The sequence below is a fragment of the Chionomys nivalis genome, chromosome X, assembly GCF_950005125.1.
Source record: "Chionomys nivalis chromosome X, mChiNiv1.1, whole genome shotgun sequence".
Classification (NCBI taxonomy): domain Eukaryota; kingdom Metazoa; phylum Chordata; class Mammalia; order Rodentia; family Cricetidae; genus Chionomys; species Chionomys nivalis.
In genome coordinates this window covers 39469118-39494609 of record NC_080112.1, presented here as the reverse complement: position 1 = coordinate 39494609, position 25492 = coordinate 39469118, and the positions used below count along the sequence as shown (strand labels likewise).

The following is a 25492-nucleotide window of genomic DNA, read 5'->3' as shown; positions in this document are numbered from 1 at the left end:
ACAAGAAACATACCTCAACCACAAAGTCAGGCACCTACTCAGAGTAAAGGGCTGAGAAGAGGCTTGTCAAGCAAATGGACTTAAGAAACAAGCAGGAGTGGCCATACTAATTTAAACAAAGTTGACTTCAAACTTAAATCAATCAGAAGGGATGGAGAGGGACATTTTTTTTTTTATTGAAAAAAAAAATTTTCTGCCTCCTCCCCGCCTCCCATTTCCCTCCAAATCCTCCAGCCCGTCTGCCCCTCCCACCACTCCTCTTCTCCTCCCTCTCCAGTCCCAGGAGCAGTAAGAGTTCCCTGCCCTGTGGAAAGTCATAGGTCCTCCCCCCTCCATCCAGATCTAGGAAGGTGAACATCCAAACTGGATAGGCTCCCACAAAGCCAGAACGTGAAGTAGGATCAAAACCCCATGCCATTGTCCTTGGCCTCTCATCAGCTCTCATTGTCCACCATGTTCAGAGAGTCCAGTTTTATCCCATGCTTTTTCAGTCACAGTCCAGCTGGCCTTGGTGAGCTCCCAATAGATCAGCCCCACTGCCTCAGTGGGTGGCTGCACCCCTCGTGGTCCTGACTTCGTTGTACATGTTCTCCCTCCTTCTGCTCCTCATTAGGACCTTGGGAGCTCAGTCCGGTGCTCCAGTGTGGGTCTCTGTCTCTATCTCCATCCATCGCTAGTTGAAGGTAATATGGTGATATGAAAGATATTCATCAGTATGGCTATAGAATAGGTTCATTTCAGGTTCCCTGTGGTCAGGTGCACAAGGAACTAACTGGGGACATTGCCCTGGGCATCTGGTAGCCACTCCAAGTTCAAGTCTCTTGCCAGCCCTTAGGTGGCTCCCTTAACTAAGCTATGAGTTTCCCTGCTCCCCTATCCAAACTTCCTATATCCCCAATCATCCCATTTCCCCCAGTTCCCCTCATCCTCTCCTTCACACTTTTCTCTCTCCATCTCCCCTTACCCCCATCCCACCCCACCCCCAATATTCCAATTTTTTGCCCGGCAATCTTGTCTATTTCCCACAGCCAGGAGGATAACCATATTTTTTTTCCTTGGGTTGCCCTCTTGTTTAGCTTCTTTAGGACCTCAAATTATAGACTCAGTGGCCCCCTATCCACGGCTAGAAAACAATTATGAGTGAGTACATCCCATGATCTTCTTTTTGGGTCTGGGTTACCTCACTCAGGATAGTATTTTCTGTTTCCATCCATTTGCATGCAAAATTCGAGAAGTCATTTTTTTTTACTGCAGAGTAGTATTCTAATGTGTATATATTCCACATTTTCTTCATCCATTCTTCCATTGAAGGACACCTAGGATGCTTCCAGGTTCTGGCTATTACAGATAATGCTACTATGAACATAGTTGAACAAATGCTTATAGGGGATCTATTGGGTATATTCTCAAGAATGGTATTGCTGGGTCCAGGGGTAGGTTGATCCCAATTTTTCTGAGAAACCGCCACACTGATTTCCAAAGTGGTTGCAGAAGTTTGTAGTCCCATCAGCAATGGATGAGGGGACCCATTTCTCCACAACCTCTCCAGCAAAGGCTATCCTTGGTGTTTTTGATTTTAGCCATTCTGACAGGTATAAGTTGATATCTCAAAGTTGTTTTGATTTGCATTTCTCTGATCGCTAAGGAGGTTGAACATGACGTTAAGTGTCTTTTGGCCACTTGAACTTCTTCTGTTGAGAATTCTCTGTTCAGTTCAGTGCCCCATTTTTTAATTGGGTTAATTATCATTTTAACGTCTAGTTTCTTGAGTTCTTTATATATTTTGGAGATCAGACCTTTGTCTGTTGCGGGGTTGGTGAAGATCTTCTCCCAGTCAGTAGGGTGCCTTTTTGAATTAGTGACAGTGTCCTTTGCTTTACAGAAGCTTCTCAGTTTCAGGAGGTCCCATTTATTCAATGTTGCCCTTAATGTCTGTGCTGCTGGGGTTATACATAGGAAGCGATCTCCTGTGCCCATATGATGTAGGGTACTTCCCATTTTCTCTTCTATCAGGTTGAGTGTGCTCAGATTGATATTGAGGTCTTTGATCCATTTGGACTTGAGTTTTGTGCATGGTGATAGATATGGGTCTATTTTCATTCTTCTACAGGTTGACATCCAGTTGTGCCAGCACCTTTTGTTGAAGATGCTTTCTTTCTTCCATTGTATACTTTTAGCTCCTTTATCGAAATTGAGGTGTTCATAGGTTTGTGGGTTAAAATCCGTGTCTTCTATACGATTGCATTGGTCGACTTCTCTGTTTTTATGCCAGTACCACGCTGTTTTCATTACTGTAGCTCTGTAATAGAGTTTGAAGTCAGGGATGGTAATGCCTCCAGATGTTCCTTTATTGTATAAGATTGTTTTGGCTATCCTGGGTTTTTTGTTTTTCCATATAAAGTTGATTATTGTCCTCTAAAGATCTGTGAAGAATTCTGATGGGACCTTGATGGGGATTGCATTGAATCTATAGATTGCCTTTGGTAGAATTGCCATTTTTACTATGTTGATCCTCCCAATCCAAGAGCAAGGGAGATCCTTCCATTTTCTGGTATCCTCTTCAATTTCTTTCTTCAAAGACTTAAAGTTCTTGTCAAGTAGATCTTTTACTTCCTTGGTTAGAGTTACCCGAAGACATTTTATGCTTTTTGTGGCTATCGTGAAAGGTGATGCTTCTCTTATTTCCTTCTCTGCTTCCATATCCTTTGTGTATAAGAGGGCGACTGATTTTTTGGAGTTGATCTTGTATCCTGCCACATTACTAAAGGTATTTATCAGCTGTAGAACTTCTTTGGTGGAGTTTTTGAGGTTGCTTATGTACACTATCACATCATCTGCAAATAACTCAAGTTTAACTTCTTCCTTTCCAATTCGAATTCCCTTGATCATCTTATGTTGTCTTATTGCTATTGCTAAGACTTCAAGAACTATATGGAAGAGGTATGGGGAGAGTGGACAGCCTTGGCGTGTTCCTGATTTTAGTGGGATGGCTTTAAGTTTCTCTCCGTTTAATTTGATGTTAGCTGTTGGCTTGCTGTAAATAGCTTTAATTATATTTAGGTATGACCCTTGTATCCCTAATCTCTCCAAGACTTTTATCATAAAGGGATGTTGAATTTTGTCAAATGCTTTTTCAGCATCTAATGAAACTATCATATGTTTTTTTCTTTCAGTTTATTTATATGATGGATTACATTGATTGATTTTCATATCTTAAACCAGCTCCGCATCGCTGGGATGAAGCCTACTTGATCATAATGGATAATTTTTCTAATGTGTTCTTGGATTCGGTTTGCCAGTATTTTGTTGAGGATTTTTGCGTCGATGTTCATGAGTGAGAACTGTAATTCTCTTTCTTGGTTGAGTCTTTGTGTGGTTTTGGTATCAGAGTTACTGTAGCTTCATAAAAGGAATTTGGCAATGACTCTTCTGTTTCTATTTTGTGAAATACATTTAGGAGTATAGGTATTAGGTTTTCTTGGAAGTTCTGGTAGAATTCTGAATTGAAACCATCTGGTCCTGGACTTTTTTCGGAAGGGAGGTTTTTGATAACAGCTTCTGATTCTTCGCGACTCACGTGTCTATGTAGGTTGTTTACCTGGTCCTGGTTTAACTTTGGTATATGGTATTCACCTAAAAATGTGTCCATTTCTTTAACATTTTCCAGTTTTGTGGCATACAGCCTTTTGTAGTAAGATCTAATGATTCTCGGAATTTCCTTTGTGTCTGTGGTTATGTCCCCCTTTTCATTTCTGATTTTATTGATTTGCAAATTCTCTCTCTGCCATTTGATTAGTTTGGATAGGGGTTTATCAATCTTGTTGATTTTCTCTCAGGAACCAGCTTTTTGTTTCATTGATTCTTTCAATTGTTTTCTGTGTTTCTATTTTGTTGATTTCAGCCCTCAGTTTGATTATTTCCAGTCATCTACTCCTTCTAGGTGAGCCTGCTTCTTTTTTTTCTAGAGCTTTCAGGTGGGCTGTTAAGTCTCCAATGTGTGCTTTCTCTGTTTTCTTTAAGTGGCACTTAGTGCTATGAACTTTCCTCTCAGGACTGCTTTCATAGTGTCCCATAGGTTTGAGTATGTTGTTTCTTTATTTTCATTGAATTCAAGGAAGACTTTAATTTCTTTCTTTATTTCTTCCTTAATCCAGGTATGGTTCAGTAGTTGACTGTTCAGTTTCCATGAGTTTGTAGGCTTTCTGGGGGTAGCATTGTTGTTGAATTCTAGCTTTAATCCATGGTGATCTGATAAGATACAGGTGGTTACAGATATTTTTTTGTAACTGTGAATGTTTGCTTTGTTACCAAGTATGTGGTCAATTTTTGAGAAGGTTCCATGAGCTGCAGAGAAGAAGGTATATTCTTTCCTATTTGGGTGGAATATTCTATAGATGTCTGTTAAGTCCATTTGATTCATTACCTCCATTAATTCTCTTAATTCTCTGTTAGGTTTCTGTCTAATTGACCTGTCCATTGGTGAGAGAGAAGTGTTAAAGTCTCCTACTATTAATGTGTGCGGTTTGATTGCTGCCTTGAGTTTTAGCAATGTTTCGTTTACGTACGTGGGTGGTTTTATATTAGGGGCATAGATATTCAGGATTGAGACTTCATCCTGATGAATTGTTCCTGTTATGAGTAGAAAATGTCCCTCTCCATCTCTTCTGATTGATTTAAGTTTGAAGTCAACTTTGTTAGAAAATAGTATAGCCACACCTGCTTGTTTCTTAGGTCCATTTACTTGATAAGCCTTATCCCAACTCTTTATTCTGAGTAGGTGTCTGTCTTTGTGGTTGAGGTGTGTTTCTTGTAAACAGCAGAATTTTGAATCCTGTTTTCGTATCCAATCTCTTAGTCTGTGCCTTTTTATAGATGAGTTGAGTCCATTGACATTAAGTGATATTAATGACCAGTGGTTGTTAACTCCGGTCATTTTTTTAGTAGTAAATTTTGTGTGTTTTCCTTCTTTGAGTTGCGCTGGTGAAGGGTCACTAGTTGTCTGAGATATTGTGGTCATTGTTGGACTCCTTGGTTAGTGATTTTCCTTCTATTACTTTCTGTAAGGCTGGATTTGTGGCTATGTATTGTTTAAATTTGTTTTTATCCTGGAAAATTTTGTTTTCTCCATTTATAGTGATCGAAAGTTTGGCTGGGTATAGTAGTCTGGGCTTGCATCCACGGTCTCTTAGTTTCTGCAGTACATCTATCTAGGACCTTCTGGCTTTCATTGTTTCCATAGAAGTCAGGTGTCAGTTTGATAGGTTTACCTTTATAAGTAACTTGGCCTTTTTCCTTTGCAGCTCTTAATATTCTTTCTTTGTTCTGTATGCTTTGTGTTTTGATTATTATATGGCGAGGGGATTTTTTTTTTTTGATCCAGCCTATTAGGTGTTCTGTATGCTTCTTGAACCTTCGTGGGTATATCTTTCTTTAGGTTGGGGAAATTTTCTTCTATAATTTTATTAAATATATTTTCTGGACCGTTGAGCTGCGCTTTGTCTCCTTCTTCTACTCCTATTATTCTTAGGTTTGGTCTTTTTATTGTGTCCCATATTTCCTGAATGTTTTGTGATGAGAGTTTGTTTGCCTTGCTGTTTTCTTTGATCAGCCTGTTTATTTTCTCTATGGTATCTTCAAACTCTGAGATTCCTTCTTCTATCTCTTGTATTCTGTTGGTTATGCTTGTTTCTGTAGACTCTATTCATTTACTTAGATTTTCCATGTCCAGGCAGCCTTCTGTTTGTGTTTTCTTCTTTGCCTCCATTTCAGTTTTGAAGACTTGAACTGTTTCCATTATCTGTTTGATTGTTTTTCCTTGGTTTCCTAGGGTATCATTCACTGATTTACTCAATTCTTCAAACTTTCTGTTATACTTCTCATCCATTTCTATAAGGGCATTTTTTACATGCTGTTTAAGGGCGTCAATCACTTTCATAAAGTCAATTTTTTCTACTTCTTCATGATTAAGGTGTTCATGTCCTCCTGTTGTGAGGTTGCTGGGTTCTGGTGGTTTCATGTTGTTTCAGATTGTTGGGTGAATTCTTTCATTGGCGCCTGCCCATCTCTTCCTCTGAATGCTCTCCTATGGATCTTCTTTTACAGGATCAGGTCTCCTTGCCTACTGTTGTACCTTCCCAGTGATGGTACTCCCCAGTGATGGTTCTCCTGGTGCTCCAGTGATATCTCTCCTGGTGACAATATCAGATCTCCTTGCCCAATGATGGCTTTCCTGGTGCCGAGTTCAGCTCTCCGTTTTGGTTGGGTAGTTCATAAACAAAGCGCCTACCTTGCTTGGTGCAGGCAGGCCAGTGAAACAAAGGAACTCCCGCCCGCCTGTTTGCCCTGAGGATTTGCCCCCAGAGCCCAGACAGGCTGAGCTAGTTGGTGTTATGTGCCGAAAGAAGGAAGGGTGCGGAAGGAAGAAGGGTTCTGGATGCAAGCTGGGTGGGATAGGAACAGAGAGGCAGTCTGCAGGGAGTAGAGTCTCTTCAGGGAGCCCAGGAGGGATGGGGGGTGTGAGGAACTTCTGAGTTCCCTGTCCGGGGCTGCTGCCGCGGGTCACAAACTCACCCCAATGATGGTTCTCCTGGTACCGAGCTCAGATCTCCCTGGATAATTCTTTTAAAAAGATAAAAAATGTATTACATAAGTGCCATAAATAGTGAAATCTGCTTATATTAACAAAATAGGTGAGGCTTTGTTTGGACATTATTTCCTTGCAAGAGCAGTACATATCCTTTGTAAACAACTGCCAAATTTACAACTTCATTCCCTTGAAACTTAGGTAGGAATGATAGCCAGAGGAAAACATGTAAGAATGAACTTTGAAATAATGAGTACTGCTATTGTGGTATCAGTAGGGTAAGAAGATTTGGGTAAAGCAGTTTCTAGAATCCCGGGCTAGTCTGGGTAGTTAACTCATTTGATGAAAGGCCAGGGATGTGCCTGCTCAATGCAGCTTCTCTTCTGGCCTGGCAGCTTTCTCCTGGGAACCAACAAGGCTAATCTTAACCCCAATTAGTCTTAAAAGAAAAACCAGGCAAGCATCCTGGGGTTATCACATTCTAGTCTTACCACTAAAAAAGAACAATAAAGTGAGTATTCATAGATGTGAGCTGGCCATCTCATCTTCGCATATGGGCAACACAACTAGAATTTGAATTTCAAATAAACCAACATGCCTCACTTTCAATAAAAGATAATATCTTAGTTTATGAATATGTCTTTTAAATCTGGCATGTTGGATTTGCTAGGTACAGCAATGAAATATCGACAAGCATCCACTATTACCATAGATGATAAGTCTCGAAAACAAGCAAATCCGAGACTTTTCCAAAAGCACACCCATCTGTACCAACTGAAATCCCTACTTTAAAATTGGTTTAGAAGTCTCTTTCCTCCACCTTCTGTTTTTGAGAAGCAGATTGTAAAAACATCAATTTAACTTGTACTAGGTGGTAGCGGTTTGTTTTTTTAAACCAAAAACAGCTCTGCCAAATTTGTTGATCTTCTGCTTCATCTATTCAAGTTGAATACTGGGTCAAGCTGCTGTGGTTGTCACTGTAGGAAACTGTCATCATGAAAATGTTCCATTCTCCAGAACAGTGTTCTTACCTTCTATGACTTCCTGCCTAAATCCAGGTTAAAATCCTTGATTTCCATTGGGTTTTAGCGCAATTTGATTCTACATGGTCCTTTCTTTCCATGTCACAATAGCTGTTCTCAAATACATTTAATAGAGATATGTTCTGCTCTCATAACCCACACACTTAAAAAAGCAGCTTGGCACTTTGTTTGGTATGTTTGTTTTACTATGCCAGTTCACAAAAAGCAGTTCTCATTTCTAAGCATGGTACTTTACAATTTTGTGTGTGTTAATACAACAGTGCATTGGAAAAGTACTGAGCCTCTAAAAATAGCTTTACCTTTTGAAACAAATGAATGTGATTTTTTTCACTCACACAAGCATAGGCTTTTTAATATTTCCACAAGATAAATATCTCAATGAAACTCTATGTTCACTCGATTGTGTGCCACGGTGATGGCCTTAGGACAGTTAATACACTTAGAAGATCTTAACTGTTTAGTGTTATTTACACTGGTATATCCATAATCCCCTAATCTGGAAGGTGAACAAACAATACTCAGAAAATGTGACTGAATTTGTGTCAATAACTGGGAATGGTATAGTTTTAATTAATCACTTACTGAACACATAATGGAATTTAGTCTTGAGTGGGAATTTTCTTCATGCCCCTCTTATGGCCTGGGAAACCTAAAAAGAGCTCAACATGATAAAGGAGACCCTGCTAAGGCAGACCTTATGGTAAGAAAGGGAAAATGATAAGTGTACATGGGTAATTATCAGTAATAGGTTAGCAATAGTAATAGGTTATCTGGTACTGAAATCAAACACTGAAGTCCTAAAACGTCACATCTGAAATATTCTTTCTATCCTGAAAGAGAAACTAGAAAAATAGACACGATTCCCTCAGAAAGCAATGACTCGATTCAGGTTGTGACTTTATATTTAAGCACCGTGAGATAAAGAAAGCGATTTCCATTTGCCAGTCACTATTCCAGAAGACAGCTTCGAGAGTTCTGCTCTGTTCTCATTACACAACCCTTTGTCTGTTCCAGGAAGATGAGATGACCCTGCGACAAATGGGACAGGTGTTATTCTCCCATAACCAGCAGTTGATGCAGTGGACATGGTACTCATGGGAGCAAGGTAGCTCACGAATTTGTTGCCTTCTTTATATTCAGTAATGCAAATAGTACATGTCTTCGATGCATCATTTTCACCAAAACTTCATGTTGGTAAGTTATTGATCTGTACATTGGTGGGTCCTCTAGTTAGGTGGTTGTCATTATAGGGGTAAAGTCGGGTTGCTTCAACACCTCCTTCAATCATCTGTGAGATACTTTATGAATATTCATCAATGGAACTAGAGCCAGGGTTGTAGCTGTAGACGGAAGCAGAGTTGTTACCACTAGAGCTCCCTCTTCCACTCCATGGAAGCTCACCAAAAGCTGTTGTTCTCTGCCTTAACCTGGTTTGAATCGGAATAGATGTAGTTTGCCTTGATCCAGTATTGAAGATTGTAAGAGTGGAAAACCTGTGAGTACTCACATAGGTTCTCCCAGCTGCATGTTCAGAAAGTGTAAAGGTGCCTCTAAAACCTCAAGGTTCACTTTCATAAGTGACCTTGTTGTTTGGGATCTGAGACCTTGACTGAATTCTGCTAGCTATGCTAGCTCTCTGCCCGTCTTCTGCCAGCAGAACTCTTCTGACTTGAAGGTCTCTGGTTGGAGGCAGATCCTGCCGCTTCACCATTGGTATCTGTGTCTGAAGAGCTTGTCCCTTGAGCAGCAGAATTTCTTGACCCAGAAGCCACAAAACGACCTCTACCTAGCAACTCAGGTCCAGTCATCTGGTGTCTCAAAGTTCCATGGTGAGGGGCTCTAGAACTTGCCTCGATCTCGTTTACCAAAGGCTGCTCAAATGTCTGAGATGAGATGCTATGATGAGATCTTCATGGAATTTCATTTGCTGGGTGCAGAGAAGACCTACTTTCAGCTCTGGCTCTGGTTCTTTGCTGGTGTTCTGGTATCGGGCTTCTTGCCCTCCTCCGACCTCTGGTGGATGGCACATCTGTTAATGCTTCAGCAGAATTGTGTTCTGACCTAGGTGTTCTGGCAGATGATCTCTCAGATGCTGAATTTTCCATTTGCCTGTGGATGCTGCGATCCATGTTTTCTGCACTAAGACGTGTAGCAGATGGTTCATTTTCATTCTCTGAGGTTTGGCTTCCATTATTATGGTTAACATTTGTCTCTAAACTGAATCTGAAATCACCACTGTTTGAATTAGTGTGGCTCACTGCCCTCCCGGACTGATTTCCTCTCTGACCACTTCTTGTTGTATTGCCAGTCTGTGTGACAGAGTTAGGCCAATCTATTATTGAGTCACCATTGGACACATCATCTGAAGAGTCTCCACATTTATTTTCTTCTGAGCTCTGAGGTGGTGGCGGCCCCTCTTTAATTTGCTGTAGTCCTCTGAGCAGCTCTTCCTCAGTACTTTGACCTGGGGTGCCTAGCAAATTGTTGTCTCTCATAACTCAATAGTCTTCTCTGCTCAGATTATTTACAAATCAATAGAAAGTTTCTTCCAGATCCAAGCGATCCATTTGCCTTCTGTGCTGTGCTGCAGATTGGTCATTTCCTTGATCGCTAGAATCTGAGTTTTCCATCTTGATGAACAAGCGGAGGATTATCTGTCTGTTATGACATAGTACTGAAATCCAATCAACTGGATCTTCAGTTTTCTTCAGTAGGCTTTGGTGGTCCAGCCAGGAGGGGACTGAGTGGGTTCTGCTGCCTCCGCTACCCATGAGGCCCCCTAAGCTCTGCTGCGTGCCTGCCTCCTGCTCTCTAGCCAGCCTCAGAATGCCTGGGAGAGACCCGCCTCTAGTCCAGTGCCACTCCATTCTGAGATGTAGCTCCAGCAACCATTATCTTCTCCATTGTTACCTAGCAGTGACAGAAATCCACTCAAGGCCAATTTTCTTTAAGTCACCCCAAATTATCTATTGAATGTATTTCAGGTCCCCTTTCTCAGCTACTCCACATGACTCAGGAAGTCCTACTTAGAAAGCAGATGAATCAGCCAAAGTGTACCAGGTGGGCCTGGGGAAGAGTGACTGGTAGTCCTACTCGTAGGACAAACCCACTGTTCTTGTAAGGCTGGCATCACACTGGGGAATTTAGTGGAATAGTGACTGCTTCATGATAGGTTGGCATCACACAGGATGTTCATTGTGCCCTTCCCCAATCACAGTGGCTAGGTGCCATCATGAGTAGGAAGCAAGGGGTCGACATTTACTACTCTGATGTCATGAGAACAAGGATTAAGTCAGTGAGCCTGAAGACACCCTGCTACAGCCCTCGAGTGGGAGATAGCTGTAGGCACTATTACAGAGAACGGGAAAGCAGATACGGACATGCTGATCCTTTCAGGTTGGCATCTGATTAGGGTGCTAAGGGGAATGGTGGTTTCTAGCCCAGCCGTCCATGTAAGTGTAAGGAACTGTTACTGTCACCTGAGGTCGGCAGGAAGTTTGACTTCTAGACGTACCTTTCTGCCATGCATTTCACTACCAGCAGGATGGAAAACAGAAACTCAGACCCATTGGAACGCTTGATTTCCACAGCCCCCTTTCTCCCACAGAGTGTTCACTGAGGGGTGACTTATGGAAACACAGAGCCTGAGCCTCCTGCTCAGATCCCAGTCCTCTCTTTGCTTCCCTTCCCCTCTCTTCAAAGTGTTCAGGGGCCTCTCATCAATTTGGTAAGTAGGCAGAGCCCGAAACATAAACTCTGGAGAAGGTGGAACATGGGAGCACCTGCATAGCCCTAAGGCTTGGAAAGCAGAGTGTGTGTAGTAGAGGCTGTTGCTATACAAAGAAGAGATGCTCCCAAAGAGGATGGACATTTTGAAGTCCTGACCCTTGGCTAGTCCAGGATCAGCAGTTTCATAAATGGTAGACAAGGCAAGAGAACTTTATTTAAACACACCACTCTTTGCTCCTAGCAGACTCCAATGTTGGGAGACCCAGAAAGACATCACACACAATGTGATTTAAAAATTACTTAATCAAAGGAATTAGTATGATGTGTTGAGAGATCCTATGAAATTCCTGATGAATTTAGAGACTCCATTTCTCACTTTTGAGTTTGTCGATTCTTCATGTTCTTAATAGCAGTGAACTTGTCTGTGTGAAAATCAATAAAGTTCTCTTGTGCAGTCTGCAGGGATGAGCTTTTGTGCACTTGGCTATACCAAGTTAAAATACAAGCCTTTTCAAAGACACAGGATGTCTGTTGCTGTTCAAACTCCCTCTTGGGATGGGAGGACTTTATTGCAAATGGATTTTCATCACCTGCATTTTCTTCCAGATTTCAACATGTAATGCACCCCCAATTCCAGCAAATGGTGACCTGGCCCTAGGCACAGAGGAATCCTGACAATTTCTCCTGGCACCCTGCAAGGGGCAGAATGTGTTGCACCCGTGAAGTTCCTTCAAGGCATCCATTTCTTTTTTTTAATTAATTATTTACTTATTTTTATTGAAAACAATTTTTCGCCTCCTCCCCGCCTCCCATTTCCCTCCCCCTCCTCCCGCCCCTTTCCCCCTCCCCCCATTCCTCTTCTAGCCTCTCCAGTCCGAAGAGCAAAGCATCCATTTCTTAAGAGCACAAAGAATCTATTAATGTACCAGGTAAGTTTTTCAATCCCTTTTCTCTCCCCTTACCTTTTTGTCAGACATGGTACAGTATCATTAATCCCAGGGCATCTGCATGCTTGTAGGTAGCAGCTAGCTCCTGAGGCTCTTTCCCCAAAACGCAGCTCTTTTCTGCTGTATGGCCTCCAGAGCAAGCAGACTTCTATTAGATAAGTTTCTGGCAAACCTCTGTCCCTAGAGAGACTGCCTGGGTTAGGTCGCGGAACGATACCAAAAATATGACCTAAAATAAAATGTTTTAAAATCGATTAGATGTGTGCCTAGTGAAGATAAAATAGGTAATGTTAGTAGCTGTCGCAAATGCATTCATTTTCATCTCTTGTGACTTCAGTAGGAACTATCCTCAGAGTTGGTCAGCCAACAAGAAATGCACATCTCTAAGCAGTTTGAGATAGTTCTGCCTGGAAACCGGCTTTAGTGACCAAACCCATCGGAAAAACAAAAAGGTCCTGCTGTGCAGCCTGTAAGATAATTTGTTACAGCACAAGCTTAAATCCAGTGCCCTGAAAGCAGGCAGGTTTGACTAGGGTAGCTGCGCCCCCCCACCTTTGGGTGGGGCAAGACCACAGCAAATGAATTCGTAGTCCCTGCCTCCCCTTTTCTGCCTGGTAAATTTTCAAGCCATTTTTTCTCCTTACGTTTTTTTGGCAAACACGAGGCAATATTTTTGATTCTAGAATCTCCGTCCTCCTAGGGAAGCAACTAGCTCCGGACGCTCTTTCCCAGGAGGCAGCTCTTTGCCGCGATAGCGACAGAAGATGGCTGCCTTGGCGAGCTAGCAAGCTCTGGATTCCGCAAGCTCCTGGAGAACTTCACTTCTAAGAAGGTCAGTCAGCATCTTGAATTTTGGGGTGCTCACTGATGTTTAGGATTTGGGAAGTTTGCCTAGGGTCTCCAAGTAACAGGTAACCCTCACCGCCCCCTCCTCCATGCGCCAGATGACCTGGTTTGAGGGACAGAGACTTACTGAAATTTTTGGAAAATTAGAAGGTTCACACTCTCTGTTACCGGTACTCAGTTCAAACAGTTGTTTGTGCTGAGTGAGGGGTAAATCTGCTGAGCCACGAATCTGTCCATTTCCCAGGCTCATGAAAATTTGATTTATGATTAAGTCCTAAAACGAAAGATTTTAAAATTTATTAGATGTGAGCCTATTGAAGATAAAGCCGGCACTGGGGTACACTGCGCACATGCTCACCTGGCTTTTCTCTTATCCTTCATCTGTTGTTCATTCGGTAGGAATTAGCTCCGGAGAAGCTCAGTATCCAATGGAGGCACATCTCCAACCACTTTGATGTAACTCTTACACCTGCTTACTATCGTATGGTACTTTGGCTAGTATTCCTTAAATAATTGCTTTCATTACTGGTGATTCACTAAGAAACAGGAAACCAAACAACAAACAGTAAATGATTTTACCTCTTCAAAATGATTTTAAAAACAATGAATGAGAGGTGTCTTTCAAAAAAAAATTCTAGAGCCATTTCTAGAGCTGGAAACAAAAGCATTTATGAATGACTTCATCAAAATATGCCTGTGCATTTTCCCTGTGGCTATTTCTTTTGAAAAATCTCCTAACAACAGTATTGGCATGGGTAATACTGAAATTCTTTTGCATTGGGAAAGCTGTTGTTTTTCTTTAAGGATTATGACAACACATCCATTTCCTGCAATTTTCGTATTGTTGTTTATCTCTAAGAAATGTAAAATTATGACATTGCGTGCCAGATGGACGGGCTTGGAAATGGGATGTTAAACTGGGGTGGAACAATCTCAAAAAATGAATGATGGATATTCTCCCTTAAGTGTTGAAACTAGTCAATCATATGCATATATAATGAAACAAATAAAATGCTTAGTAGAGAATAGGGAAGTCTGAATATAAAGGAGTAGGGAAAACTGAGTTAAGTGATCTACCTGAGTCCTGAATGAGGCCTTAGAGTGAATTGTTTTGCTAGTTCTGAGTCTGTTTGATTTGGATGATGGATGTTTAAAATATATTCAATAACGAACTGTAAAATTCAATGTGAGATACAGTGAGTCTGGTAAAATTGTGGAGTAAGTGTGGTTTATTTGCAAGGAGTTTTTAAATAAATGTTATAAAATGAAGAAAATTATCAAAGCATATGACAAGAATGGAAAGGCAAAAATAGCCAACAAGTCAATCTGGATTTGGTATTAAACATGAATAATCTTTCTTATGAATTCAGAGGCATGAATATCTAGATCTCCATGTCTACTGAGGCCTCATATAAAAACATATCCAAGCAAAGTATATATCAGTAATACCCCAGCAATCCACCCCTGCCCAGGATGCCCCAACACAAAACAAACACAATGGCCTTTTTATTTGCTTTCTAGGTTTATGTGTTTTAGTCCTTTTGTTCTTTCTCATTGGGAGAGGGTCTGGAGAAAATAGTTACTCAGTTTGGTAAGTAATGAAGGTAGATGTTGAGAGGAATTTGGGAAAGGAAAAATATAAACGGAACATTTTAAAAAGCAAGCTCAGCATAAATAGAAATTTTCCCCCATAAAATGCTGGATTCTACTTTGTCTAGCAGGTGCCTCCAACTTGCTTTCTCTCAGAGGACAACCTTGAGATCTTCATGTCCTCACCTCACAAGGGATGGGAGTGCAATTATGCACAAACAACCTTAGCAACAGAAATGGTTCTGTATGAATTGTTCTGTATAATAGTGGAAAGGTTACAGCAGAGATGAGCCAAATGTTTTGAAGACACTACTTGTCCCTAGTTCCCTCCGCCCCTGTAGGCCTGAAGTGGGAGATATTGGGACTGTAGGAGTTAAAGATAGAAATTGTGTAAGGAATGTGTCCCTTGGTTGTTTCTCTGTTCTTGTATAAGGTGTAGCTGACCTCATTCACCTGGTCATTGATTGCATTGCTAGAGTGGGTGAGCAGCATTTGAAGGGACAGGAATATTACAGTATAGCATGGGTGTGCTAGGGGAACACTAGTGTCTGTGGTATTCTCTGGGAACTCTCTCATCCCAGAGTCAGCAAGGAACTGTGGGGAGCCAGAGAAGATTACAACCATGTTATAGGAAGAGTTCTCAACCTCTGGTCAGGACACCTTTAAAGGCTGAATTCAAGGTATTTGCATTAAGATTAATAACTGCAGCAAACTTAGTTATGAAGTAGTAACAAAATAACTATCGTTGGGGTGGGGTCTCCACAAATGAGGAACTGTATTGCAGGGTCACATCAGGAAGACTTAGAACAACTGACCAAGGTGTTCCAAGCTAATATGTAGGAGTGGTGGTCCTGTGTCCCTGCATTTCACCTGTTCGGAAAGCAATCAAGGCCTGTCTTAATTAGGGTTTCTATTTGCTGCAATGAAACACTATGACCAAAGAGCAAATTGGTGAAGAAAGTGTTTAGTTGGTTTTTACTTCTACATCATTCCTGGAAGAATGGGGCAGGAACTCAAACAGGGCAGGAATTGACTCCTTGGCCATTGAGGGGTGCTGCATACTGGCTTGCATTCCCTGGTATATATATGTAATGCAGGACCTCCACCCCAGGAGTAGCAACCTCCACCCTGCTTCTTGCCCCTTGACCACTAATTGAGAAACTGCTTTACAGATAGGTCTCATGGAGGCATTTCTTCAACTGAGGCTCCTTCATCTCGGATGAAACAAACACAGCAAGGACAAGCCCTGAAGGCGCAAGTCATAAACAATCCCACACCAGTTTGGAATTGTGATTAATAGGGTGGTATTTATTTAAAGGGGAATAAACTTACAGATCACGGTCCCAGACAACAGCCCTCTGCGCACGCAATTGGGAAGAAGTCTAGTCGCTAGAACCGGAGCAGGAAGTAAAGAGAGAGAGGAGGGAAGTGGCCGCTTTTTTTAAAGGGAAAGATACCACGCCCCAATGGGCTGGTATCTTGGCGGCTATTGGCTGGAGGAGCGGAAGGACCTCCCGCAACACCTCCCCCTTTTATTTAAGTAAGAGAGTTCTAAACCTACTATGAAATTATATACAATAAGTACAAATATCCTATTCTAACTAGCTTAGGTCTTATATAATAAATAGCTTGGCTAAGTTATGAGTCGAAAGTAACTACATTTATATAGTCTTCAACCCCATCGAAGATCTGAGAAGGGAAATAATGTTACCTGAGTAATTAGGAAGTGCAATCAAACAACTTCTAAAACATGCAACAAATCACAGAGACAACTAGCTACCTGGGCAATCACCCAAGGTCACGTTTGCAGCGTTGAAGCAACCAACTTTGGCTAAGGCCTAACATAACTGACACACCATTTTCAAAGGCAAGAAACTTGTCAAAACTATCTTACCCTGTCTTGGCAGGATATGACAGTCCTGTTTTTTCCATTCACAGATACTCTGTATTTCTGTCAGTGGTTGAGGTATGGGCATTTCTTTACCCAAAGGCCAGTTCAGCCAAGAAGAAAGGCTCCAGGTGGAGTGTCTTTGGTGCTCAACATTCTCTCGGGAATAGAGCGGTGTTGCCAGGAGCAATTGTGTCTCACTACCACAAAACTCTGAGTTAGATTAAAGGCCATTTTCTACAGCTCTTTGAAGAGGTTGAAGATTATCTATCTATACTGAGTATAATCTCTATGTGTCTAAAGAACCTGATTAGTCTAATTATAAATGACAAACTTAGAATACTATTGATCTATATAATTCTCAATACCTATCTAACTTAAAGACTAAGACAATAAACAACTGTGAAACAAATGAGGACAATGACCTCCAAATATAAACAATGTACAAATATACATTGCAGTATGGTAAATGTATATCAATACACAAGCAATATGTAAGTATCTTAATCAGAGGTAGAAATGTACACTGCAATATGGTAAATATATACAATATATATCAATACAATATATGTCAATACATAAAAATGTTTTTAAACAGAGGTAGAAACATGCATGCATACAATAGTCAATATAATTTCACTTTGTATCAATATATAAGAATCGATACCAATACATTTGTCTCAAAACAATAACTCACAAGTACCAACAAGTACCAATCTATTATCCCTCTTTTTTTTTTTTTTCCAAATGATCCCTGAGCTTATTATAAAATTCCTTCCCCAACCCTCAACCATATACCAATTTATAATCAACCCCTAAATGATGTCCCTAAACCCAAGGGCAAACTTTACTGGGAGAGGGGACGTCGTCCTCTAGAGTTACTTCCAGCTGTCATGGGGGCGACGTTCTTTCTGGGGGATCCTGTGAAAGTAAAATGATGGTTAAATTTCAAGATCGATGTCTTTTAAAATTGCAAATAGTCTCTGAGTATTTTGTGCAGGTCTGGCCAGAATGTTGTATAAGAGGTGCACCATTTCAGCTAACCAAGTTGGGATCGTCTTGTGCAGCTGGTACCCAAAACAGGTCTTGTAGTAGCGCTATCAGTATCATGACGTCATATCAACCAGGTGGAGTCGTTGTTATGGGGCCCCATCTTCTTCCTGGAAACTTTAAATGTCACTTCAGGAAAAAACTCATTGTTCATTGTGAAAAACTTAAACATTAATCATATAGACATACACACACACACACATATATGTATATTCAATGAAAGGAATGATAGATATATTCAATGAAAGGTATGATAGATATGAAGAAAAGCAAAGATGTTTTCTAAACTCATATTTCTTTCTGTCCCCTATCATGGCTCTTGACATGAGACAGAAACTCCAGAAACTCTGGGTTTTTCTCTTACCAACAGGCTTGGAATTGGAGAGGGACTGAGCCAGAGTCCAACTTCAAAACCAGCTCTATAAATTTAGAAATATGGTTTAGTATATTTTACTTACACAACTTATTCAGTTTTCTTGATAGTTCCTATTGGGCAGGTATTTTTCCATCTGTCAGTATTCAAACCTCCAGGATCCCTTGAATTTTTCAAAGATGAGTGTTTTCCTGTGGAGATAAGAACAGAACCCTGCCCCCATTCTATATGTTTTTCTTACCACCTGTAGGAATATCATCATTGTGGATGAGTTGTCATTTCTCCTTTCCAAGAGGTTTCTCCTCTTCAAATCGAACCTTTATTAATTTTGATGGTATCCACAATTTTTCTTCTCCTGTGGAAACAAGAGCAAAACCCCTTCCCCAACGTAGCACATCTCCTGGCTTCCATTGAGAGGTCAGCACATCTTTGAAATAAATTGGTTGATTTAGTTCAGCAGACTTTTCCATTATCCAATGTCTTTCTGCTGCTGTCGTTCCTTTCTCATTAGCGTTAAGAAAATTCAGGGTCAATAAAGCATTATGTAATCTATTTCTGGGGGTATTTTCGGTCCCTTTCTGTTTGTTCAGCATATCCTTTATAGTACGATTTGATCTTTCTATAACTGCCTGACCTGTGGGATTATGTGGTATACCTGTAATGTGTTTTATATTATAATAAGCAAAAAAGCGTTTCATTTTCTTAGATACATATGCTGGACCATTGTCTGTCTTTATTTGTGCAGGTATTCCCATGATGGCCATAACTTCCAATAGATGTGTGATTACTGAATCAGCCTTTTCTGAGCTCAGGGCAGTAGCCCATTGAAAACCTGAATACGTGTCTATGGTGTGGTGTACATATTTTAATTTACCAAATTCCATAAAGTGGAACACATCCATCTGCCAGATTTCATTTCTCTTAGTACCCTTTGGGTTACTCCCTGCAGGCAACGGTGTTTGATTATAGAAGGAACAAGTAGGACATCTCTTTATGATGTCCTTAGCTTGTTGCCATGTAATGGAAAATTCTTTCTTTAGGCCTTTACTATTGACATGATGCTTCTTATGAAATTCTGAGGCCTGCAACACGCTTCCAATCAATAATTGATCAATCTCAGCGTTGCCTTGTGCTAGGGGACCAGGCAGACCTGTATGGGACCGGATGTGTGTTATGTACATCGGACAAAGCCTGTTCCTGATTATGTCTTGTACCTGGATAAATAATGAAGTCAACTCTGTGTCATCTGGTATAAATTCAGCGGTTTCAATATGCAAGATAACTCTTTCTGCATATTGTGAATCTGTAACTATATTAAGAGGTTCTTTAAAATCCCTTAGCACCATAAGAATGGCATATAATTCTGCCTTCTGGACAGAATTATAAGGGCTTTGTTCCACCTTACTCAATTCATCTGACTTATAACCTGCTTTCCCTGATTTATTTGCATCAGTATAGAACGTACGGGCTCCAGTTATTGGAGCATCACGTACAATTCTAGGAAGAATCCAAGAAGTTCTCTTTATGAGGTTAAGTCTACCACTTTTGGGATAGTTGCTATTAATTTCTCCCAAAAAATTAGCACAAGCTCTTTGCCATGGTTCATTGTCTTCCCATAACTTTTTTATTTCTTCAGTAGTAAAAGGCACTATAATTTCTGCTGGGTCTATACCTGCTAGTTGACGAAGTCTCAGTTTACCCTTTATAATTAATTCAGAGACTTTTTCCACATAAGTTTTTAATTTTTTACTTGGTTTATTAGGTATAAATATCCACTCTAAAATAATATCTTCCCTCTGCATTAGAATCCCTGTAGGAGAAATTCTGGAAGGCAATATGACTAGGATGCAGCTAAGATTTGGGTTCACCCTATCCACATGTGCCTCCTGTAATTTTTCCTCAATCATTGTCAGTTCCTTTTCTGCTTCAGCTGTCAGTTTTCTTGGACTATTCAAATCTTTATCACCATCTAAGGTTTTGTTTAAATGAACTATTAGATCAGGTGTTATCCCAACAGCTGGTCGTAGACTGGAAATGTCTCCTAACAATCTTTGGAAATCATTAAGAGTCTTTAACCGGTCTCTCCTAATTTGTGCCTTTTGCGTTTTAATTTTCTCTAACCCTATTCTGTAACCTAGGTAATTAATAGAATTTCCTCTTTGAATCTTTTCAGGGGCAATTTGTAATCCCCACCTAGGCAAGACTTTCTTTACTTCTTCAAACATCCTTTCTAAAGTATCTTTATTTGAATCAGATAACAAGATGTCATCCATGTAATGGTAAATTATGGACTTGGGGAATTGTTTACGAATTATTTCCAATGGCTTACTTACAAAATATTGGCACAATGTAGGACTATTGAGCATACCCTGTGGGAGGACAGTCCATTGATATCTCCTATTAGGCTGAGAATTATTATAAGTAGGCACTGTGAAGGCAAATTTTTCTCTATCCTTTTCTTGTAACGGTATGGTGAAAAAACAATCTTTCAAATCAATAACTATAAGAGGCCATCCTTTTGGTAATAGAGAAGGCAAAGGAATTCCAGATTGTAGTGGGCCCATAGGTTGAATTACCTTGTTGACAGCTCTTAAATCTGTCACCATTCTCCATTTACCGGATTTCTTTTTTACAACAAACACAGGAGAATTCCAAGGGCTGGTTGATTCTTCAATATGGTGAGCATCTAGTTGCTCTTGCACCAGCTGTTCCAATGCCTGTAATTTATCTTCAGCTAGAGGCCACTGTTTGATCCATATTGGCTTCTCAGTTAGCCATTTTAAAGGTAGGGCTGTTGGTACCTCTAAAGGTTTGGTATTTGCTGTATGTTCTTGTACAGCCTGAATGGCTGGTGACCTTTTCCCATAATATCTCATCATGTCCTTCCCAGAATTATGAGTTCCTGGAACTACAGGAATGTTAATCTGGGTATTCCATTGCTGTAGCAGGTCGCGGCCCCATAAATTTATTGCGATATTGGCAATATATGGCCTTAGTCTTCCTATTTGCCCTTCAGGCCCTATGCATTCAACCCATCTTGTGCTTTGTTTTACACGAGATAGGGTTCCAATTCCCAGGAACTGAACATCTACCTCTTGAAGAGGCCAATTCGGATGCCAAGATTCTGGAGTAATGATACTTACATCCGCACCTGTGTCCAATAAGCCTTCAATAAAAGTGCCATTTATACAGACTCTTAGCTTTGGTCTTTGATCATTAATAGAAGTCTGCCAAAATATACGTTTACTCTGTCCTACTGGGTTTTTTGACTCATCCTCCATGCGTAATTCATCATTTAGACCAGTAATATTTTTTACAGCAGAAATTGGAGCTTTTAATTTTCTTGGTGAGGCACGTTCTCTACTGTGACTGGGAATGACTGGGCCACTGTTCGCTTGGGGGCCTGCGAGAGGCCCCTCAAGGAGTTTCCCGACTGTATCGGGTTGCCTTGTCTGTCTGTTGTTGACCTGCATTCGTTGGACCAGTGTCGGCCTTTACCGCATCTCCTACATATACCTGAAGGCCGAGGTCTCCTATTTTTGTCATTCCCAGACGGGATATTATTCCTAGAAATCCTTTGCCTGCAATCCCTTTTCAGATGTCCTAATTTACCACAATTAAAACACCTGGCAGTTTGATGTCTCCTCATTGCTTTGGAAATCGCTTCTCCTACCCAAGATTCATCATTATAGCTAAACGTCTCGACATTCATTGTATGCTGAATCCATTCATCCATAGGTGCTGATCTAAACTTTAAAGGCCCAATTATCTTTTTGCATTCTATGTTTGCATTCTCAAAAGCTAGAGATTCAAGAAGTAGTCGTCTAGCTTCTGGGTCTGTTACCCCTATGTCCAGAGCCTTAATTAATCTTTGCAAAAAGTCAATAAAGGGTTCTCTCTGTCCCTGCCTAATTCTGGTATATGATTCAACCCTTTTTGCTGGATCTTGTAGCCTATTCCAAGCATTTAAAGCTGCTTGGTGACATAAACACAGTACTTCATCATCATAAAGAGCTTGGACCTGTGGGTCAGCATATTCTCCTACACCAAGAATTTGATCTTGGGAAACCTCCACACCTTTTGCTCTTCCTTGCTGTTCCATATGTTTGGATTCTTCTCTGAAATAGATTCCAAACATCAAGGAAGGTCCATTATCTAAAACTGCAGACACTAACTGATGGAAATCGTGGGGGGTAGCTCTAGCATTAGAAGCCCAAGTCCTTATCATTTCCTTAACATATGCAGAGTGCAAGCCAAAGGTAACTATAGCTTGGTTAATTTCTTTTAGATCATTCATTGCTATTGGCATCCATCTAGCTTCTCTGACTCCCTTTGAGCCTTTAGAAGTTGACGCTTTGTCAGAATGAATTACAGGGTATGTCGCTAAAACCCTGGGTAAGCCAGATCTAATAGCTGGTGGTGGCATTGTATCCTGTCCTTGTGCCTTCTTACTCTGTTCACCAGCTCCAATAATTTCTTCAATCATTTCAAGTCTTTTTATCATTGTCTCTCTTAAATCCTGAATCTCCTGAGCTACATGTGTTTCTAGTGATTTCACTGAGGTATCAATTTTTTGGTCCCCATTCTGCACCTGTGATTTCAAAGCTTTTGAATCCTGAATCTCCTGACCTGTATTAGTTTCTGGTAAAGATTGTATGGTTCTTAGGACCATATTTTTCCTAAATAATAGAATATTCAAAAGAATACTGAAACCTAGTAACCAGTAAATTAAGTTATCTCCATAGTCGTATAAACCTTGCATGAAAAAACCCATTGTTTTGGTAGTTAAAATAGTAAAATTCATGTTGGAAACAAAAACTGCCATATTACCTATTATCCAGCAGGTGGCGCTGTTCCCAAGTCGCGACGAAAACGGGGTCCTGTTTCAGTGTCCGCCTAGTATTTGTTAAAAACTGGGAAATGCAAGTTGCTCAACAAAGTAAATGTAATTAAATCAATTCCGTACACGGAACCATAAACCCAGAATCCAGGGGTAGAGAAGAGTAACCCGGAAGCTGTGTATGCCTCCACGTGACAGAGTCGTCCCAAGGGGTTGCAGCTTTCCGCAACCGGTAACCGCGTGCTCTGGTTCGCTCCGCTTAAGAGCTGTGCTTGCAAGGGAGATTTGAAAACGATTCAGAAAAGAGCAAACCACGTGGGCAGAGACTACGCGGTCCTGTGGAATTTAAATCCACGTAGCGAGGCAAACGATAGGCTGCGTGGGGACTTGAAGTCAATCTGAAGTGTCTAAAGGGAAAATATAAAGAACTGCAACAAGAAAAGCCACTGCGTGATGATTTATGTTAAACTGCTGGCTCCACGCACAAGGCACAGGCCGCAAGGCACAGGCCGCGGCCGAACTGGAGGCCGGCAGCTGAGCGGGGGAAGAAGGGGTCCTAAAACCAAACGTTGGGCGCCAGATGAAGGCGCAAGTCATAAACAATCCCACACCAGTTTGGAATTGTGATTAATAGGGTGGTATTTATTTAAAGGGGAATAAACTTACAGATCACGGTCCCAGACAACAGCCCTCTGCGCACGCAATTGGGAAGAAGTCTAGTCGCTAGAACCGGAGCAGGAAGTAAAGAGAGAGAGGAGGGAAGTGGCCGCTTTTTTTAAAGGGAAAGATACCACGCCCCAATGGGCTGGTATCTTGGCGGCTATTGGCTGGAGGAGCGGAAGGACCTCCCGCAACAAAGCCCTTAGTTAATAACCCCAGACATAGGAATGTTCAACTATGGGCATTATTATTTGAAAAAGGATGACATGGGATCCATTTTATTCCATTTCTTTATGTTTAATTTATGTTTTCTGTTTGTCACTTTTGATTTTGTTAGTTTTTGCTTTTGTTAATAGCAGGGAACTTCTCTGAAAGCAAATAAAGTTCATTTATTTTATTTTATTTTTTTATAGTTTTCTTTATTGAAAAAATTTCAAAAGGGTTGGCAAGAATCTTGACTCTAGAGGGGTTCCAAGGGTCCAGAGAGATGTCCCCAGCAAGGTCTTTGGGCAGTTGAGGAGAGAGAGCCTGAAATGGCCCAATCCTATAGCCATACTAATGAATATCTTGCATATCACCATAGAACCTTCATCTAGCGATGGATGGAGATAGAGACAGAGACCCACATTGGAGCACTGGACTGAGCTCCCAAGGTCCAAATGAGGAGCAGAAGGAGGGACAACATGAGCAAGGAAGTCCAGACCGTGAGGGGGACTTCCACTCACTGAGACAGTGGGGCTGATCTATTGGGAGCTCACTAAGGCCAGCTTGACTGAGACTGAAAAAGCATGGGATAAAACCGGACTCTCTGAACATGGTGGACAATGAAGGCTGCTGAGAAGCCAAGGACAATGGCACTGGGTTTTGATCCTACTGCATGTACTGTCTTTGAGGGAGTCTAGCCTGTTTGCATGCTCACCTTCCTAGACCTGGATGGAGGGTGAAGGACCTTGGACTTCCCACAGGGCAGGGAACCCTGACTGCTCTTCAGAATGGAGAGGGAGGGGGAGGGGACTGGGGCATGGGGAGTGGGGGGAGGAGGAAGGAAAAGGGAGGCGGGGAGGAGGCTGAAATTTTTAATAAAAAAAAACAAAAAAATTTCCGCCTCATCCTTGCCTCCCATTTCCCTCCCCCTCCCCCCACTCCTCTCCCCTTCCCTCCATTCTCTCCCCCTCCCCTCACTCTTCTCCCCTTCCCTCTCCAGGGAGTGGCCTGGCGTATGCCTCACTTCCTCTTCCTCCCAGCATTCTGTTCTGTTTACTCTACCCACCTATGTTCTAACCTATCAGGCCAAGCAATTTCTTTATTAATTAACCAACGACCTTCCTCCATCATTTCCCCTTTTTCTGTTTAAAGAAAAAAGGAAGGCTTTAACTTTAACATAGCAAAATTACATATAACAAAGCAGTTATAAAGCAAGAATTACAGTTACAATATTTACATCTACTTTATCTTTTATCATAACTAAGGAAAACTATAACTATAACTATAACTATAACTATAACTATATATATATATATATATATATATATATATATTCTTTAACTCAATCAAAGACTCCAGAAGGATATAATATTACTTAAGAAAATGAGAAGTAAGCAACTTACAAAACTCTAGAAATCACGGAGACATCTCGCTGCCTGGACAGTCACCCATAGTTCCTCTGTACCTTTGGGGCATCCATCTTCAGCCTACAGGCCCATAGTTTGCAGCAGACATTTCCATGAAGCAGGAAATTTCAAAGGCAGTCACTATCTGCTTGTCCTGCAGAATGTCTTGCAGATGCTTTCATGAATCAGGAACCCTGAAAGATCATCTCACCTTTAGGCAAGTTAACCAGTCCTCTTTCTGCAGGTTCTTTGTGTCCAGTCTATGCAACAGTCCAGACAAGAGCAGTTTTCTTGTCCAAATGGCTAACCAACTCCATAAGGATCCTCTTTGAT

General features: G+C 41.1%; 1 pseudogene; it reads right to left on the bottom strand.

Annotated features, from left to right (window-relative positions):
- Positions 1-8926: 8926 nt before the first annotated feature.
- Positions 8927-10256, bottom strand: LOC130868345 (E3 ubiquitin-protein ligase RLIM-like; annotated as a pseudogene).
- Between the last annotated feature and the right edge of the window lie 15236 nt (positions 10257-25492).